This window comes from Malaclemys terrapin, chromosome 17, assembly GCF_027887155.1.
Source record: "Malaclemys terrapin pileata isolate rMalTer1 chromosome 17, rMalTer1.hap1, whole genome shotgun sequence".
Taxonomy (NCBI): Eukaryota; Metazoa; Chordata; order Testudines; family Emydidae; genus Malaclemys; species Malaclemys terrapin.
In genome coordinates, this window is record NC_071521.1 from 22,671,520 (window position 1) to 22,678,812 (window position 7,293).

A 7,293-nucleotide genomic window follows, 5' to 3' on the forward strand; every position below is an offset into this window, starting at 1 on the left:
ACGTGCCAGATATGCTAAACATTCATATGCCCCTTCATGCTTCGGCCACCATTCCAGAGGACATGCTTCCATGCTGATGATGCTTCTCCTTGGGGGGAAAATTGTATGTCTCCTGCTCTGTTTTACCCTCATTCAGCATATATTTCATGTTATAGCAGTCTCGGATGATGATCCAGCACATGTTTGTTTTAAGGACACTTTCACAGCAGATTTGACAAAATGCAAAGAAGGTACCGATGTGAGATTTCTAAAAATAGCTACAGCACTCAACCCAAGGTTTATGAATCTAAAGTGCCTTCCAAAATCCGAGAGGGACGAGGTGTGGAGCATGCTTTTGGAAGTCCTAAAAGAGCAACACTTTGATGCAGAAACTACAGAACCCAAACCACCAAAAAGGAAAATCAATCTTCTGCTGGTGGCATCTGACTCAGATAATGAAAATGAACATGCGTCAGTCCACACTGCTTTGGATCGTTATCAAGCAGAACCCATCATCAGCATGGAAGCATGTCCTCTGGAATGGTGCTTGAAGCATGAAAGGACATATGAATCTTTAGCGCATCTGGCACGTAAATATCTTGCAACGCCAGCTACAACAGTGCCATACGAATGCCTGTTCTCACTTTTAGGTGACATTGTAAACAAGAAGCAGGCAGCATTATCTCCTGCAAATTGAAACCAACCTTGTCTTAGTGATTGTCTGAACAAGAAGTAGGACTGAGTGGACTTGTAGGCACTAAAGTTTTACTTTGTTTTATTTTTGAATGCAGCTTTTTGTACATAATTCTACATTTGGAAGTTCAACTTCATGATAAAGAAATTTCATTACATTACTTGTATGAGGTGAATTGAAAAATACATTTTTTTGTTTTTTACAGTGCAAATATTTGTAATAAAAATAAATATAAAGTGAGCACTGTACACTTTGTATTCTGTGTTGTAAATGAAATTAATAATTTGAAAATGTAGTAAACATCCAAAAATATTTAAAATAAATGATATTCTATTGTTGTTTAATTGCATGATTAATTTGTTTAATCACTTGACAGCCCTAAATTAAACATATTCGGACAAGTGGCAGATACAAAACTAAAGCTGATCTCCCTTACTGCAGAAAAATTCAGTAGTGCTGCTGTTTCCAAACCTTGACTGTCTGGTAGCATCACTCGGTCCATCAGCGAACTGTGCAGAAATGTCTCCCAACAGACTTGGGTCTCTATGGAACAATCACAAATCCCAGGTTTTCCATTTGAACATACCCTCCATGGTCTGACTTTAGCCACTTAAAATAATTATTCTATTATGGTCTAATGCATCAGAGTCTTTATAATTCATATAACCATGTGTAGTGAGAAAGAGAGGTGATATACTCCTTAAACAACTTCCATTCCCATCCTTTGCTTTCCCTTCTGTAATAATCCATTGTTTCCACAGACTATTTATGTTTCTACAAGACTTGGTCTATGAGGGTCCTAATAGATTTGCCCAATTTCTTGACCAAAGGTACATTATAATTACATAGAAATATAAATACTTCCAAACTTACATTATTTAAGGCTAGGATTAGTCACAATTTTTCCATTGAAACTCTATTTGGATGGAAAGTTGCTTTTTTGCCATGAAAACTTTTGCAGAAAATGTTTATGTAACAGTAGGGTTGCCAATTTTGGTTAGACGCATTCCTGGAGGCTTCATCACATGACATAATCTTTAATTAAAGATTAATCTTTAATTCCTAGAGACTCCAGGACAATCCTGGAGGGTTGACAACACTAGCGACAGGGTCCACTCACTACAGGTGAAAAGAACAGGAGTACTTGTGGCACCTTAGAGACTAACAAATTTATTTAAACATAAGCTTTCGTGGGCTACAGCCTTAGGCTCAAACAAATTTGTTAGTCTCTATGGCTGCTACTCTGAAACCTGTCACTACAGGTGGTGACTCCTCCGAGGCGTCCTGCGTCACCCTGCACCCTCCGGGAACTGCAGCCTCCTCTTTGTGGCTCAGCCTCCAGCCGGTCAGTCACTATATGGTTTCCCCTTCCGGGGTTACCTGAAGTCCTTCTGCACAGTCTCAGGCAGTCGTCTCCAGCACTGTGGTGATGGTGCTATTTCCCCAGTGGCTGGTAGGGGAACCTGAGCTGCCCACTATTCTGGGTTCCAGCCCAGGGATCCTGTAGGGTTACCATACGTCCGGATTTTCCCGGACATGTCCGGCTTTTTGGGCTTCAAATCCCCGTCCGGGGGGAAATCCCCAAAAGCCGGACATGTCCGGGAAAATCGGGACATGCGGGACCGGCGGTGCCGAGCCAGGGGGGCCGAGTCAGGGGGGCTGGGGGTCGGGGGGCCGGTGGTGCCGAGCTGGGGGGCCGGGGGCGCCGAGCCGGGGGGGCCGGCACCCCAGGGCCCGAGCCGACCCAGGCTGGAGATGCTGGGGGGGCCAGACTGGGCCGCGCCTCCTTTCCCCCCGCCCCTTACCTGCTTCAGGCTTCCCGCGAATCAAATGTTCGCGGGAAGCAGGGGAGGGGGCGGAGTTGGGGCGGGGGGCGGGGCCCCGTGGAGTGTCCTCTTTTTGGACACTCCAAATATGGTAACCCTAGATCCTGTGTCTGCCAACTGTGGTCTGCTTTCCCTCAGCCCTTGTTGCTCCTTCCCTGGACTCCTTCCTACAGCTTCTGGTCCCCCCACTTCTCTGGGCATACCAGCTCAAATTCCCTCCTCCCAGGGAGTAACTATAGACTACTGAACCCTGTTACCTCAGACACTTCTCCCTTCTCCCAGGGAGTGACTGCAAACATTCCCAACAACTGCCAGTTTCCTGGCTTTAGAAACCCAGCCCCGCTCCTCCCACAGCTGGACTTCATCAGCAAATCAGGCCTTAGCACTCCCTGGCTCTCCTTCAGATGTGGGTTCTGGGTTAATTGGCCCTTTCAGCCCTCATGTGGAATGGACACCCCATCACAGTCTGCTTTCTGTGGAGATTTTTCGCTTTTTATTGAAACCCTTGAAATCTTCAGTTTTTGGGCTTTGGATTTTTGGTTTCTGGATGAAAATGTTTTGGTTTTCATTGTCTTCAAAATTTTCTGCAGGAGAAGAAAACATATTTTCCAATCCCCTTCTATTCAAGATAATATTAGTTCTTGAATGAACAATCCAAAATCAGACTTCAAAGCACTCAATTTTAGTATGTCTAAGAATAGAGGCAGATTGTCTAAAATCAATTACATATTTTTAAAAGCCCAGGCCCAAGATTTTCAAAGTGGGTACTCAAGTGCAGCTCTTTGGACATACATAAGCAGTCTGGTTTTCAAAAACACTGAGGATTCCGAGCTTCATGTGAAGTGACTGGGCACTGCTGGGTGCTGTACTGAAAATAAAACCACTTATTCAGGTACTGAAATATAAATTGAAATTAAAGCTATTTGTTTAGATGCTGAAATATGGATTCAGGAGTCTAACGTGGCAGATGAAATTCAGTGTTGATAAGTGGAAAGTAACGCAGATCGGAAAAAATAACCCCAACTCTGCCGTCCAAAGGATGGGGTCTAAATTAGCTGTTCCCACTCCAGAAAGAGGTTTTGGAGCATGGTGGTGGAGAATTCTCTGAAAACATCCGCTCGATGGGCAGTGGCAGTGGAAACAGCTCAGAGAAGCATGTTAGGAAGCATTAGGAGAAGGATAGAGAATAAAGGAGAAACAAACAGAGCACCACTATATCAACCCCTGGTACGCCCAAAGCTTGAGTGCAGTTCTGGTGGCCCCCTCTCCCACAAGACAGATTACAACTGGAAAAGGGAGGGCGAAGGCAACACAAACGATGAGGGGGACGGAACAGCTTCCACAGGAGGAGAGATTCAAAAGCCTGGCACTGTTCAGCTTAGAGAAGAGAGGAGTGCGGGGGACAATGGTCTGAATGGGACAGAGGAAGGGAGTAGGGAAGTTTTCTTCACCCTCTCTCATAAAGCAAGAAGTAGGGGTCACCCAATGAAATGAATGGGCAGCAGGTTTAAAGCAAAGAAAAGGAGGTACCTGCGGAACTGTGGGCTGTGTGTAGTGAAGGGCAAAAGGCATAAGTGGGTTCCCCAAAGAAGGAGATGAGTTCATGGAGGATCGGTCCCTCAACATCTGTTAGCAAAGACAGTCAGGGGCGGGAGCCCATGCTCTGCGGGTCCTGAAACCTCCAGGTGCCAGAAGGCGGGGGAGGGGGCGACTCAGTCAAAACTTCCCTCTTCTCTTCGTCCCCTCGTGGGTCTCTGGCACAGGACACTGTCAGAAGAGAGGCTCTTGCAGCAGATGGAGCACTGGTCTGACCCACTTTGTCTGCTCTCTAGAGGGGCCCATGGCAGGAGTAGCCAGGTGGGCTGTTTCTGCCTTCAGGCAGGTGATGTGACACGCTGTCCTGCAGCTGAACTGAAGTGTGCTGTGAGGTGGCAGAGAACAGGGAGCTGGCAGGGGCAGGGGCAGGGGCTTTCACGAGGAGCCTTCTTAGTGCAGCCGGCAGCGTGTCAGTCTCATAATCTGGAGGGCCTGAGTTTGATCCTCAGAGAAGACAGGCTGAGCCTTTTGCCATGGCCCTTGGCCCTTCTGGCTGACCATCCCCTGCGGTCAGCTGGACTGCAGAGGTTCCTGTGCTGCGCTTTACCATGGGGGGCATCCCACATGTGTGAGCAGCAACTGCCAAAGCTGTTTCTGAAGTTTCTCCCTGATGGTTTAGTGGTCAGAATTCAGCATTTTCAGTGCTACAGCCCACGTTCAGGGACCCTTTGGCAGCCTAGAGTCTGTTTTCATGCGCTGCCCAGGCTTTTCAATTTAGTGTATTTTAAATTCTTCTTTCTCCTTTTCAAGTGTCTCTTTCTTTTCTCCTTCATTCGCCTTCCCCCGTCCTGCCTTTCAAACTCTAATGTCCTCCAGGGCCTGCTCTCAAAGGGCCTTTGACCTGTCCTCTGGCCGCTCCTGGCACTGACGGCCGTCTCACATATGGCCCTAGCTGGTCGCAGGCACAGGCACAGAGGCTTCCACTCACCCTCTTCTTCCTGGTGGTCTAATGGTCAGAATTCAGTACTCCACGCCGCACCCTGGGTTTGATTCCCAGTGAGGGAAACTCTCCCTTTGCCCCCCCCCCCACCAAGTCAGGGGAGTAGAGTCCAAGTACAGCAAGAAGGCGGAGCGGTTTGTCCTGTAATCAGCCAGTGGAGATGCACTTTTTCATGTAGTCCCTTGGGAGATGCTCTGAGAGGTGAATGCAACTGAACCGCTCATGAAAAGACCCCGTAATAGAATTATATGGAGCAACTTAGCTGGGTGGGAAAATGCCAAAGAAACCCACCACAGTACCATTTCACTTCAAAAAGGGGCACTAGACCAAAACGAGGAAACTAGTCAGGGCCGGTGCAACCCATTAGGTGACCTAGGCGGTTGCCTAGGGCGCTAGCATTTGGGGGGCGGCATTTTCTTTGGCGGCGACCGCGGCGGCCCCGGTCGTTGTTGGCATTTCAGCAGAGAGAGCTGGGGCAGGGGGTGCGGGGAGGGCCACCTGTAGCAAGTAAGGGGGGGAGCAGGACTCAGGGGAACTCCCCGCCCCAGCTCACCTCTGCTCCGCCTCCTCCCCTGAGCACGCTGCCCCGCTCTGCTTGTCTCCCTCCCAGGCTTGTGGCGCCAAACAGCTGATTGGCACCGCAAGCCTGGGAGGTGGGAGAAGTGGAGCAGCAACGGCGTGCTCAGGGAGGAGGCGGAGCAGAGGTGAGCTGGGGTGGGGTGCTGCCGCATGGCTCCCCGGGCGGAGGGGGGAGCTGCCACGGGGGGGGGGGGGGCACCTCAGGGCAGAGGGGTGGGGTGGTGAGCTGCCGCGGGGGGGGGGGTGCCTCAGGGTGGGGGGTGGGGAAGAGCTGCTGCAGGGCTCGGGGAGGGGGCGGAGCAGAGGTGAGCTGGGGTGAGGAGCTGCCACACAGCTCCCCGGGCCAGAGTGGGCTGGAGAGCTGCCGGGGGGGGGGGCGGGGGCATCTCAGGGCCGGGGGGGGCCACGGGGAGCTGCTGCAAGGCTCAGGGAGGGGGGAGGGCACAAGGTGGAAGTTTCGCCTAGGGCGTGAAACATCCTTGCACCAGCCCTGAAACTAGTGAAATGGAAACTGAAAGCAACTGTTGCAAGGATTAAATGCCTGCAAGCTGCATGGAGACTATTGAAAAAGACCACAATAGAGAGAGTCTCAAACTAAATGTATACCCCAAATTTAAAACAACAACAAAACAGTAAGAGGAGCCAAGAAATGGCCACCGTGGTGAAACTGCAGACTAAAAGAGGCGGTTAGAGGCAAGAAGGCATCCCTGGAAAACTGGAAGTCAGATCCAAGTGAGGAAAATAGAAAGGAGCATGAACTCTGGCAAGTCAAGTGTAAAGGGAGCATAAGGCAGGCCAAGAAAATATTTGAAGAGCAACTAGCTAGAGACACCAAAATGAAGAGCAAAATTTGTTTCAAGTACATCAGAAGCAGGAAGCTTGCCATGGAGTCAGTGAGGCCACTGGATGATGGAGGTGCTGAAGGAGAACTCAGGGAAGACAAGGGCCTTGCGGAGAAGCTCAATGACTTCTTTCCATCGGTCTTCTCTGCCGAGGGTGTGGGGGAGAGTCCCAGGCCTCAGCCATTCCTTTCAAGTGGCAAATCTGATGAATTGTCCCACACTGAGGTGTCAAGAGAGGAGGTTTGGCACCCAATTGATAAGTGAAGCAGGAAGAAGTCACCAGGAGCAGATGGTATTCACCCAAGAGTTCTGAGGGAAGTCAAATCTGAAACTTCAGCGCGATTAACAGGGGTATGGAACTGGTGCCTTAAGTCAGCCTCTGTAGAGGGGAGCTAATGGAATGGTGATTTTGAAAAAAAGGCTCCAGAGGCGAGCCTGGCAAGCCTAACGTCACTACCAGGCTAATTGGTGGACACTCTAGTAAAGAACAGACTTATCAGAGCGATAGATAAAGAAGATCTGTTGAGGAAGCGTCCAGACGGCTTGTACAAAGGGAAATCATGCCTTGACAAGCTACTAGAATTCTCAGAGGGTGCACAAAAGCAGGTGGACAAGAGTGATCCGGTGGACAGCGACATGCAGAAAGCCTTTGACAAGGTCCCCCCACAAACATTCTGAAGCAAACTAAGCAATCATGGGAGAAGAGGGAAGGGCCTCTCCTGGATCAGTGAGTGGCTCAGAGATTGGGAAGGAAGGGTAGGAGTTAAGGGTCTGTTTTCACCTAGCAGGGTCCCTCAAGGATCTGGAGAGGGACCTGTGCTGATCCACAGATGAGCT

The 7,293-nt window shown here is 49.6% G+C and overlaps 1 non-coding gene across 1 annotated transcript; it reads left to right on the plus strand.

Annotated features, from left to right (window-relative positions):
* Nucleotides 1–4,479: 4,479 nt before the first annotated feature.
* On the plus strand, nt 4,480–4,552 carry TRNAM-CAU (transfer RNA methionine (anticodon CAU)). The gene has a single exon. It is a non-coding gene; the product is annotated as a tRNA-Met (tRNA).
* The last annotated feature ends 2,741 nt before the right edge of the window (nt 4,553–7,293 follow it).